The sequence below is a fragment of the Crocodylus siamensis genome, chromosome 6, assembly GCF_052110815.1.
Source record: "Crocodylus siamensis isolate JL-2025a chromosome 6, ASM5211081v1, whole genome shotgun sequence".
NCBI lineage: Eukaryota > Metazoa > Chordata > Crocodylia > Crocodylidae > Crocodylus > Crocodylus siamensis.
This window is the reverse complement of record NC_143400.1, coordinates 32,594,660-32,608,199: the sequence shown is the minus strand read 5'-3', so window position 1 is coordinate 32,608,199 and position 13,540 is coordinate 32,594,660. Positions and strand designations below refer to the sequence as shown.

At 43.1% G+C, this 13,540-nt stretch overlaps 1 pseudogene; it reads right to left on the bottom strand.

Moving 5' to 3' along the window:
* Positions 1–3,743: 3,743 nt before the first annotated feature.
* On the bottom strand, positions 3,744–11,992 carry LOC149862230 (olfactory receptor 10A7-like; annotated as a pseudogene).
* Positions 11,993–13,540: the final 1,548 nt, after the last annotated feature.

Genomic DNA, 13,540 nt, shown 5'->3' with positions numbered 1-13,540 from the left:
TCACCTTAAATGTCCAGAGGGTGAACATCTCTAGATCTTTTTTCCAATACATTTGTCTCATTTAGGAAGCAGATTAACAAAGCTAAAGTCATTATTGCTGAGGGTGTGTGGCTGAGGTGAATGGCATTTTTTTTAAATTGATTTGTTTGAACAGAGTAAGACACAGAGATGCAGTATTGAGTCTGTGCCACAGCTCAGGTGAGATTAATTGCAGACTAATTCTAGAGAAGGATATTAGCAAAGGGGAAAAAAAAGAAAACCTAGTATTTTGTAGGGATTATGCAACCCGTTCGAAGTAAGTCTTAATGAATTTAGGGGCCTTTCTCCCATAGGGGACTTAAAAATCATAATCTAAATACAAGACTTCACACTTAACACTGATTGATTGCGTTTAGCCAAGAGGTGAGATGCTTCAGGAACCAGAAATTCTGCCATCTTCCCTTTCAGAAGTTCAAGCCAAAGATATATCACCCGAGCCAGTTTAACCTGTGATATAATTCACTGTATATTTATGTATTTTCCATTAAACCTGTGTTTTTATAGCAGCTCCCTGCCTGCTGTGTTAAAAGATGGGTGGACTTATGGTGCTGTCAGTGTAATATCCATAGATAGGAATAGAATACAATGAGAAAATGCATACAGATCTGGTTAAAGGACAACCATTATGAGGGCCTTGTCACATGTTACACTTCAGATATATTTTATTCAAATCATAGTAAGCATTACAATGAGTTAGAAAGTTTCCCAAACAGTCTCACAGTAATACTAACTGCAATCTAAAATGCATCCTAAGCACTAGAGCCATTGAAGACTCCAGTGTATTGAAGCCAACTGAGACACTCAAAATCCAGTGTGTCAGAGTACACTTGATTAATCAAGCCTGCTGGACCACAGAAATAAATGCACTCCAGCAGATCTTGGCATCACATGTATCAGTGTCTCTGCACCAAAAATGGTGGCAGAGTGCTTTGAAATAAAGTTCATTTGATGAGCTTTAGTTCAAAGTGCCCTGCCAGCATTTTTCAGCATGGGGGATGCTGATATGTGATACATGGCACTCAGGCACTTTTAATTAGAGCAGCTCACTCGTTTAAGTACCCCCATGTGCCTTCGAGAGCACATGTAAAAATGCCCTAGCATTTTAAGTGCCGTTATCATGCTAAGTGTAATGTGTGACAATGCCCTGGGATCTCCTAGTACACAGGAAAGCCAGAACAGTGAGGGGGAGGACTCCAGACATAATTTACAAAGGTCTGGTTATGGAGTTTTGTCTATTCTGAAAATAAGTTGCATGATAAGTTGTATGATAGGGAATAAAATCCCTGACCCAATTTAGATCTCTGTCAGGAATGGCACAATGTTATGTATGGTTTGCCTGGTTTTCATAAGTTACTAGTGATTTGGGATGTCCCAATTTTTCAATGGCTCAACTTAACTTTCCTGGAAAAGACGTGATACTCAGACACTTGATGGTCATCAGTCACTTCTTATGAATTTACTATGTATGGCATGCCTTTAGCCCAGGGCTATCCAACTTCTATGTGGCTGGGAACTGAATACCCTGCAGGCTGCACTACCTGGGGCCCAGACCAGGGTGAGCTTCAGTCACCCTGGGCTGCACACTGGACTAACACCCCCTTGATGCACCATGAGTCACCCCTTTCACCCCACACAGCCTCAGGTCCACCCTCAGCCCCTTGTGTAGTGCTGCACTGATGGGGTAACAGACACAAAGAGGGAAAGTGATTTGACCAACATCTTACATATGGTAGAAGCATCTCTGTGAAGAGAATTTATATCTTCTGAGGCTAAATTTATATCTTTTTGTATCTTCTTCAGTGCTTTATCACTTGGCAATACTACCTACATGTAAGCAGATGGAAAAGGGATTCTAAAACCTTTTATTCTGGGATCCTACACAATATCAATCCTTTGTCCTACTTTAAATACCTGTGAAGTATCCAAGATAAAATGTGCTAGTACTTTTTCCCCAGGACAATGCCATGTAAATTAATCACATTTCATTCAAGTTAACTGTCAGTTTATTCCAGGGACAAAGATGTCAGACTCTATGCTCTTCCTGGTCATTTGCTAGTGATTGACAATTAACTTGGATAAACTGTGATTAATTTATGGAAGTTACAGAACCAAGGCACCTAATTCTCACTGAAGGGACAATCCCAGTGTGAGAGGTCACTGAAGTCCCCAGTCCCTTAGGCAGAGGACAACAGGCAGAAACTGTTTGTAGCTGAAAGCATCCATGCAGATCATTACAAAGAACAACTGTGGTTGATACCTTTTGCAAAGCAACCTAGTAGTTAGACCACTTACCTAGAAAAAATGGAGAAACAAAGGGCACTTTTGCACATGACCTGGGGGTGGGGTGGCAGTGCTTCAATTAAAGTGGATCCGAGATCCACTCTAATTAAAGTGCCACTGCATATCCTATATCAGCGTCCCCCCACTTAAAAATGGCAGCGGGACCGCTTGAACTAAAGCTGGCCAGATCAGGCAAAAATTGTCACTTCTGTCCGTGCCCTAAGTCACCCTTTTTCCAAGGGAGTGTCTTTCTTTCAGAATTACAGAGGAATACTCCCTCTTGATTTATCTCCTGTCTGTTTTTCTGCCTATACATGGATTGATCGCTCCCTCTTCTACAGTTGGTATTTTTCCCACCAAATTACCTCTTTTTAACATTTTTAAATGAAAAAGTAGATTTTCAAATAAGTTATGTTCTTAGTATTGGCCTCTAGACAAAACAAAACAATGAAGATATGTTCACCCTCCCCCCATTCCATCTTGCAAAAGCCAAGACATTTTCAGTCATATATTTATATACTAGCGGAAGTCTGTTCTTCACCTGGGTTGTTATTTTTTAATTGCAGTGTTTGTTTATTTTCAAGGAACTTAGCACAACATGCTCAATGACCTAATGAGATCCCTTCTGACCCTAACATCTCTGAATCTATGAACATATTTAGGTTAAAAATATTGTTTATTTTTAAAGAACATAGTACAACATATTGACTATTTAATATTTAACATGGAATAACATTTCAAATGATATCCAAATTAATGATCTTTATTGTAGAACTTCTTTGTAAATAATGTTTGTGGTGTTTCCTGTTGGCACCAGTATATACAACCCTCTTTGATTACCAACTTTGGAGCAAGCCACATATAATTGTCTGTGTGAAGAGCTTTGTTACCTTAAATAGTCACTGGAAGCCCCCAAAAAGGTCAAGTGAAAAATAACCCACCTATAATTTTCTTCAGGTGGTATTTAGTGATTTTGGAAGATTTTGAGCACATAGAATCAGCCACTCAAGTTATAAGCGAACATACATATACAGACATATACTTCATTTTACATATATAAATGGGGCTCAAAGAAAAGAAACAATGATATTTCTCTGAGAGCAATTAAACTGTTATAAGAAGGCCATATTTTATTGGACATGATGCATATAGAATATTGTAGACAGTAGATATGTACATATAGAAAATGATAAAAGTTGTTAAAGATATGTGTGAGAGAATCCTGGTTTTGTTCCTTTTCCTAACTTTGTTGATGGCTGGCAGGCAGGCACAATGGAACAAGAGCTCCACTTACCTCACACCTTTCCCTTCTCCCAACCTATAATTCACAGCTGAGCAGGTGCACCCAAGAGTTGCATGTCTCATGAACCTTTTTAATAGAGATAGGAGTAGTGCTAGACAGAAAAATTTCAATTCAAAGGAGTTCAAAAGAAAATGTCAATTTGTTTAGTCATTTTGGGTTTGATCACTTTTGTCAAAAGCCAAGAAGGGTTTCCATAGACCCTGCAGTCCCCACATCTCTGACTTTATGACAGCTTGCATGGTGGGCCCATCACAGAGCAGGGGATCCTGGAATCCAAGAATCCAAGGGTCCAAGACCTGTGATAATCTTCACAGGTTTGCCTTAGATTTTGGGACCCTGGAAACAGAAGTTCCCTAACCATGCCACATTTTTCCCTAACCATTTAGGCAACCTCCTGGGACCGGGATCTCCAGTGTGCTGCTAATTAGCATGTGCATATGCACTGCTTACAGTTTGCGGCACCTCAAATGGCTTTGAGGCACCACAAACTCCATGTGTCGTCATGGGGATGTACCCTTAGAGACTGTGCACTTCAGAAAGGTACAAACTTTAAGACAAGAGCCTACTTTATCACATGCTTTGAATGGGCATACACAGTTAAAGTAACCACCTTGATACTCTCCCAAATTGTGTTAGCCAATTTTAAGCTGTAGTGTTGGCAAACTGTATGTTATCAAAATCCAACTGTCATGTCTGTAGACTTTTTCTATGGATTTGTATGTTTAAAAAAATGAAAGAAAGAAAACCAGCATTGTAAGAACATTTAATTTCAATATAGGTAAAAAAAAATTATTTATTTCAGATATGTGGGGTGACTTTGTATATTCTAAAAATTTAACTTTTTAGATTTTCATGTTGATATAGCATTTGATTCTCTGTTTATTTTTCTTTCATCATCTGTCCTATTCTACAATTCAGTAAAAAGCCTAGTCTATTTGTAGACTCACTGGTGGGCTTTTCCTTGTTCACTGCAGCATATTTACATACTGTGAAGATTCTCCCGGCATGCACAGAACTAAGATGGGTTGTTAACTACAATACAGGTCTCTTCCATAGCCCCAGTCTATACCTTCTCTTCACCTCTTTTCAGAAAGACATTCTCAAGGGCTCTGAGACAGTCAGAGACTTTAATGTTTTTATATTATGCATATATACTGTGTTTACCATGCATTGAAATGAGGCTGCATAGAAAGGGCTGTCTCCAGCCCCTCCTTATCACTTTGATAGGTCTTATAAAAATGGTGATAGCTAAAGAATAAATTTCCCAACTCTTAGATGGTATGGAAATATTAATTAATTTACAATGACTCCATCTTGCCTGCTCAGTAAACTTTGCCAGGAATTCAGCAAAATAAATGAAAATGTTTCCTCAGAATTGATATCAGCATGAAGAAGAAAACAAGGAAAAGATTTCTCAAACTGTTATGAATTAGGACTCCAGTGCTGCAAAGCTCCATCAAACTAATAATGCAAACTACAAAACTCTTATTTACTGGTCCCTTAATCCTCTCTAAATGATATGAGAAAAAAGACATGTAGGAAATCAAACATTTGACCCAAGGAAAATAGATGTTTGAATATATATGGTAACAATAGTTACCTGTCCCCCATTAAGGGGGAAAAAAAACAATAAAAAAAACTTCTTAATAAGCTTTAAATAATGAATTGCCACCACAACATATTTTTGAGATATGGAATTAAGTATCTTTACTCAAAGGTTGTAAGCCAATAGGTGTAAACCAGCCACATCTCCTTTGCGGTCAATATGTGCGATTCTTAGCTCATTTATATTGGTCCTAGCTGTACTGAAGTCAATGGATTCTAATCCAACCTAAATTAAGTATCCATTTTTCCCATCTGAAGATTCAGCTCTCAACTGATTTTCTAATTCTACCTTTTGAATAATAGGCTTATCTGAGCTTAGCTTTAAGGTGCTACAGGATCCTGGAAGCCTGCTTAATCCAAATACCTACAGCTTAATTCATCCTTTAAAATAAATAGTTGTGGTCACTCCATCTCATAGAAAATTCAGACTAATACGCTATTCAAAATTTATTACAATGTTTTCATGTATTCTCTCAAAGGACCTGAACCCAACCTTGTGTAAAATAGCTCCAGTGAAGCCAACAGGCCCTGTTCTCATCTCACTTATCCTGGAGTATAGTGTAAACTAGCAAGTGATGATGCACATAGAGTCACACTCAGTTTAGCAAGACCTAATCTCTAGTCCTTCTGTAATTGCCTTCCTCTTTAGAATGTTCTCCCCAGGGCCTCTTTCACCTCATTTTTCCTCAGATTGTATATTATGGGATTTAACATAAGGGTGTTGACTGTGTAAGGCAATGACACCAGTTTCTTGCTCTCTGGTGAATTGCTGGACTTGGGCCAGAAGTAGGTCAAGCTGGATGTTACCACAATGAGGTGAGAAGATCATGTGAAGAAGGCTTTTCTCCTGCTCTCTGCCAATGTCAGCCTGAGGATGGTGATGATGGTGTGGATGTAGGACACCAGGATCAGGAAGAAGGGAAACATGATGAAAAAGGGTGGATATAAGTGCCTGCATGTCATACATAGAGGTGTCCCCAGTCACTAGTTTCAGCACTGGCAGACCATCACAGGAGAAATGGTTGATTTCATTGGGACCACAGAAAGGCAAAATGAACATCCAGGCTATATGAAGCATGGAAACAGGTAGGCCAACAATCCAGTACCCAGCAGCCATCCAAAAACAAGCATTCCTGTTCATGATTATATTGTAGCACAGTGGGTTGCAGATGGCCACATAGCAGTCATAAGCCACCAGGGAGAGCAAGAAGCATTCAATGGTGCCAAAGAAGAAGTATATCTGGTTACCACAGCCCACAAAGGAGATGCTTTTGTTACTAGATAGGAAATTAACCACAATCTTGGGCAAGATGACCAAGGCAAAGCCTGTCTCAATAACTGACAGATTATGGATGAAGAAGTACATGAAGGTGTCAAGAGCATTTTCAAGAAGGGGAAGAAGGAGGATCAGGGTAATTATAGACTGGTTAGTCTCACCTTTATCCTTGGGAAAAAATATATTGGAAATTATAGGAAAAAATATTAAGGAATATATTTGTGCAAGTCCAGAAGGAAAAGTAATGCTGGAAGGCAACGAGCAGGGATTCACAGCAGTTAGATCCTGTCTCACAAATTTTGTTTCTTTTCATGACCAGGTCACAAACTGCTTAGATGCAGGAGTTGAGGTGGATGTCATTGTGGAAGTGCCTGTGCCTATCTCATGAGGCATGCCTCAACTTTGCCATGGGATCTTTTTCAGTCTCAGTCCTCTTATGAGCAGACTGCTTGCTCTTAGCCTGTTATAACTGGGACTGAGGTAAGGCCAACCACTCTATCCTGCCATGACTTATTCTTCAATATAAATTGGGATGAAGTTCTTAGTCTTCGTGCTTGCTGTCCTTACTCCAGCCCTGGCAATGTCTTCTGGGGCTCCACCTCCCCTACACCACACCTTATGTCAACTTTTAAGGTCTTAAATAAATGTCGAAGGGCACGAAGTCTATGCTCTCTTATAGTGCCTTCTGAGGTAGGCAATGTATAAAGCAAACAGCACACTACTCAAAGATCACTCAGGGGCTTAGTTCCTTCTCACATTCCTTTAGCCCAGAGTTTGACTACCCAAGTACTTGTCCTGCAGGACCCTTCTGACTTTAGGGTCTGCAGTCAGACTGGTCCATTGTGAGCCATTTTGCCCCCAACTGTACTCACAACTCTTCTCAGTTTTCCCTTTCAGGTCCAGCGTCCCTGCTCAGATCCCAAACATCCATCCCTGACTGCCAGGACAAACCTGCAGGTAAGCTGTTTGATTCCTCCAAGCTGCCTTGGCTCCTGGGAGGCTGCTTTCCATCATTCATCCCTCCCAGGGCTACTGGACCTCATTTCTGGTTGGTCAGTCTTCTCAGACTGGACTGTTTTTAACCCAGGTGTGGAGTTCCTTCTCTTCAAGCAGTGGTGGCACATGCTTATAAAGTGTGACTACGCTGGCATTGGGGTTTCCCCAGCACTTGTATCTTTACTCAGAGCCATCTCTCACTGCCGTTTCACCACTTTCCACTGACTCTGAAGGTAAGATTCTTCTTGTATTTCCTCCACACTGTCACATACTTGTATTTTTAAAAAGCCTTTGATATGGTGTCACATCCCATTCTTATAAAAAAATGGAGTGGCTGTGACTTAGGTGGGTGGCAAATTGGTTAATGGGATGCACCCAGAGAGTGGAGGTGGATGTGTCAGTATCGACCTGGAAGGATGTGGGCACTGGTGTCCCCCAGGGCTCAGTCCTTGGACCAGTGCTGTTCAACATCTTCATCAGTGATTTGGACAAGGGTATAGTGAGCACATTGTCCAAATTCATGAATAACACCAAATTATGGGACAAAGCAAACAGACACACCTGAGGGCAGGGAGTGGATTCAGGCAGATTTGGACAAGCTGGAAAAGTGGGCAGAACAAAGTAGGATGCAGTTTAACAAGGATAAGTGCAGAGTACTGTACCTAGGGAGAAGGAATCACCAATACACATACGGGTTGGGGGAGGACTTTCTAATCAGCACAGCAGCAGAAAGGGATCTTGGAATTATTGTTGACTTAAAGATGAACATGAGTCGACAATGTGAGCAAATGATCAATAGAGCTAACTACAATTTATCATGCATTAATAGGTCCATCAGGAATAGGTCTAGGGAGGTGATACTTCCCCTTTATGCAGCATTGGTCAGGCCACAGATGGAGTACTGCGCATTCACTTTTGGGCATCACACTTCAAAGAGGGATGTGGATAACTTTGAGAGGGTCCAGAGGAGGGCCATACATATGATTAGAGGCCTGCAGGACAGGTCCTATAAGGAGAGGTTGAGGGACCTGGATCTCTTCAGCCTCCATAAAAGAAGGCTGAGAGGGGATTTGGTGGTCATCTACAAATCTGTCAGGAGCGGAGGGTATAGGGGGTGGGCAGCAAGGAATAGGAGATATTCTGGTTACCAAGGCATCCCTTGGAGTAACTAGAAACAATGGCCACAAACTGACAGACAGCTGATTTATACTGGACATTAGAAATTACTTCTTTATGGTAAGGGTTACCAGAATCTGGAATGGGCTTCCAAGGAAGGTCATGCTCTCCCCAACCTTGGGGGTCTTTAAGAAGAGACTGGATAAACACCTGGCTGGGTTTCATCTGACCCCAGCACTCTTTCCTGCCCAGCACAGGGGGTTAGACTCAATGATCTGCTGAAGTCCCTTCTGACTCTGAAAATCTATGAAAACTATGAAATGGGCACATGCGGTCCCCCCATCTGGCACCTCAGAAATGGCCACCCAGACGGAGCCCATGGTTCCAAGCTCCATGCAGATGGAGCCCCTGGCTCTCAGCTACGGGGGCTGCCTGTCCCCTTTTCAGGCTCTGGGGCTCGGGAGCATGGCCACCTCCCCTTGCGGGGTCTGCTCCCTACTGGGGTCTCTGGCGCGCCAGCTGGAGAAGCTCCAGGCCCCAGTCCAGACAGCGCATGCCATCAGGGACTGTGAGCAGGAGATAGATTCCTACTGCCAGGCCCTTCTCCCCTGGGAGGCAGAGGGTAGACCACGGTCTCCCTCCAGGACAAGGGAGGACTTGGGGACCTCCCTTACTGTCCAGCCCAGGGCTTGGACCAAGGTGGTGAGGGGCCCCAAGGCCCACCACACCAAGGCCCCTGCCCCACTGGAGCTTTGCAACAGGAACCTCTTGCAGCCACAGCAGAGCCTGCTGAGTTGCCAGCTTCTGCAGGCAGCACAGATGACACTGTAGCTACCACCCCTGCTCTCCCTAAGACCAAACACAAAGTGTTTGTTGTGGGAGACTCCATCCTGAGGGGGACTGAGGGGGTAATCTGCTGTCCCGACCCCTTAGCTTGGGAAGTTTGCTCCTTCCCAGGAGCCTGCATTGGAGACATTACGGAGAAGATCCCAAAGCTCCTCCAGCCCACTGACCACTATCTCATGCTCCTCATCCACGTGGGCACCAATGACATGGCTCAGAGTGCTCCTAGCCAGGTCATGAGGCATTACAGGGATTTGGGTGCAGGGCTAAGGGTCTGGGAGCACAGGTGGTGTTATCTTCAATCCTCCCAGTCTTGGGCTATGGGCTGAGGAGGGAAAGGAGGATCCAGGTAGTCAACCAAAGACTGCAGCACTGGTGTCATCAGGAAGGCTTTGGAGAAAGAGGCAGTGAGCTGCTGGGAAGGATGGTCCCCACCTCTCTCTGTTGGGGAGGAGGCTTTTCTCAGCCAGACTGACTGACCTGCTCCACCGGGCTTTAAACTAAGCCTGCTGGGGGATGGAGGGACTACTGCCCCTGCTAGCCCACTGAGCGGCCCTTGCAAAGCCAACAGGCCAAGGCACTGAAGGAATCCCACCCGAGCCCCAGCCCTGGAATAAAATGTAGGGAGGGAAAGGACCCCCAAGGGGACAGTTGTGTGCCTATACACAAATTGCAGGAGCCTAGGGAATAAACAGGAGGAACTTATTCTCCTGCTAAATGCAAATAACTATGATGTCATTGAGATAACAGAGACCTGGTGGGACTCCACCCATGACTGGACCACGGGTATAGATGGCTATACCCTGTACAGGAAAGACTGAGTGGACAAAAGGGGCTGGGCATAGCTCTCTATGTCAAGGAAAGCTACACGTCCCTGCAAGCCAACATTGGCACCCATGATGGATGACTTGAGACCCTCTGGGTTAAAATCCGTGGGGAACACAGTACAGGGGATACTCAGGGAGTGGCAAGCATCATAGCTCAGCCCCTGGCATGGATCTTCGAGAGCTCCTGGTGCTCTGGTGAAGTGCCCGATGATTAGAAGGAGGCCAATGTCATGCCTATCTTCAAGAAAGGGAGGAAAGTAGATCCAGCTAACTACAGGCCTATCAGCCTGACCTCTATCCTGGGGAAGGTCCTGGAAAAGGAGGTGATCCTTAACAGACTAAATGAAGGCAATATCCTGAGGGATACCCAGCATGGGTTTGTTGCGGGTAGGTGTTGCCTGACCAATCTCATTTCCTTTTATGACCAGGTGACTTATTACCTGAACAAGGGGAAAGAGATCAACATTGTATATCTTGACTTTTAAAAAGCCTTCAATCTGGTTTCCCACGATAACCTCTTGGCTCACTTGGCTAACTGCGGCCTTGACCTCAACATGATCTGCTGGCTGGGGAATTGGCTCAGCAGTAGGACCCAGAGGGTGGTGGTCGATAGGAGCCAATCGTCTTGGTGTGCTGTGACCAGTGGGGTCCCTCAAGGCTCTGTCCTAGGGCCTATACTATTTAACATCTTCATCAATGATGGGGTCATTGGTGTCAGAAGTGGACTGGCCAAGTTTGCCAAACTCTGGGGTAAAGCATGCACATCGGAGGACAGAAGGGTGATCCAGGCAGATCTTGACAGGCTCAGGAAATGGGCAGATGTGAACCTGATGGTGTTCAACACTGAAAAATGCAAGGTTCTCCACCTTGGGAAGAAAAACCTGCAGCATGCCTATAGGCTAGGCAGTGCTACACTGGTTAGCACTACAGATGAAAGGGTCTTGGGGGGCAGAATTGACCACAAGATGAACATGAGCCTTCAGTGTGATGCTGTGGCTAGTAAAGCAGCAAAATGCTGGCTTGCATCCATAGATGCGTCTCAAGTAAGTCCCGGAATGTCATTCTCCCCTTGTACTTGGCCTTGGTGATGCCGCAGCTGGAGTACTGCGTCCAGTTTTGGGTTCCGCAATTCAAAAGGATGTGGAGAAGCTTGAGAGGGTGCAAAGGAGAGACACACATATCATCAGAGGTCAGGAAAACAGACCTTATGATGAGAGGCTGAGAGCAATGGGGCTCTTCAGCCTGGAAAAGTGCAGGCTCAGGGGTGATCTGGTGGCCACCTATAAATTTATCAGGGGTGCTCATCAGAATTGGGGGAACATCTCTTCACCAGAGCGCCCCAAGGGATGACAAGATCGAACAGTCACAAACTTCGCCGTGACCGATTCAGGCTGGACATAAGAAAGAAGTTCTTCACTGTCCAAGCCCCCAAGGTTTATAATAGACTGCCACCGGAGGCGGTTCAAGTACCCGCTTTGAACGCCTTCAAGACACATTTGGATGCTTATCTTGCTGGGATCCTATGATCCCTGCTGACTTCCTGCCCCTGGGGCAGGGGGCTGGACTTGATGATCCTCTGGGGTCCCTTCCAGCCCAAATTTCTATGGAATCTATGAATACTACAAAAAGGGCAACTTGCATCTGTGGGAGGCTAGAGAAGCCAACAAGGATGAATTCAGTCATTTAGGTATCATTCTCACAAGTCATTGTCATAGAATATTTTACCTAAAGTCAGCACAACCCCACATATATCTGTCTGTCTGATTCTCTGTCTACTGTGGTTCCCTTTTGGATACTTACCATAGGCAACATGGTTCCAAAACATGAAAGGTCCTGAACTATTTTTATATCAGAAATTCATTAAACAAACAGATGATGGCAAAATCTGTTTACACTTGTATAAGAAACATTCCCACTGTTGAAGCCAGCTTCTCAATTTTTTACTTCCACTGAAACAAGACTTTTGGGGGGTTTGTTATGCTGTGACAGAAGTAATCAGTCTATCATGCATTTGATTGTGCAATAAAACAGGGGTAATAATCTATGAAATAGTTTAGTATGTCTGAGAGTTGTAAGATACATATATAAATGCAATAAGATATACATAATAAGGTACAAAACGTATGTCCGAAGTTGCAAAATATAATGTAAAATGTTTGTGCTGAGAATGCATATCAATAAGCTGGGCTCTCTGTATTAATTTTAATTGAGGTCATTATTAAGGAAAAATTCCATGGGAGCAATAGGTAGGTAATACATGCCAGTCTTTTTCTCTCTATTCCTGTGCAATGCCTAAATCCTTATTTAGCTGCCTCCCTGCCTTTTAATAGGGTGGCAATCACAACAGTGTACAGATGCACCAGTGCAAAAATAAATATGCAATATAATAAGTATTTGATAAACAAAAATAATTCCCATTTTAATTGCAGATTAATTCAAAGTTCAAAGCATCTGTCTCTACGTTCTTAATTATTTCCCTTTGGAAGAGAAACATTCAGGATCTCTTTTGTCCAGATGCAGAAAAAAAGAATGGATGAAATATCTACAGAGGTGAATTCTTTTCCTCAGGTTAGCAGTGTAGTCTCCATGATGATACCATCCAAAACCCTGATGTTTAAAAAACAAAGACAAAGACACATTTTAACAGAAGTGTAGTTTTAAGTAAAATGTAATCATATGTCCTTTATGCTATTCATATGATTCTTGGTTTGCTTACAACATTACGCATATTTATTTGAAAGGAAGACAGGCAGGCAGGAAGACAAACTCTCAATAAAATAGTTTGGATAAAGAAGACAATTTGGTTCTTATATTTTCTGTTTACATCCCTGTAGTTTCTAGAACCTATAATCTGCAAAGCTCTATAGTTTAAATGCCATGCCAGTCTTTCCTCAAAAGGAGAAAAGCCCAGTCTTAAGCATGAAAATTGGACTCCTGACATCCCTATCATACCCTCAAGCAAGCTGTTAATTGCCTGAACTTTTAGTGTTCTTTGGAGGGCTGTTTCTCTACCCTCTACTTATTATCCAGTTGTATTTTAAAAGCTGGTCAGTTAGTTGTTGCAGAGGCTGTGTATCAAATGCAATAGAATGGAAATGGGGACCTGGAATTGGGGAAAAGGTAGCAGCAGGGTGCAGGTGAGGAGGAGAAAAGGCAGAAGACATGGAGATAAGCTTATTTGGGTTTAAATCCTCTGTGTTTATAGTTTATATTTTTCCCTTTGTTATACAGTCGGACCCCTGGTTACACAGTTTC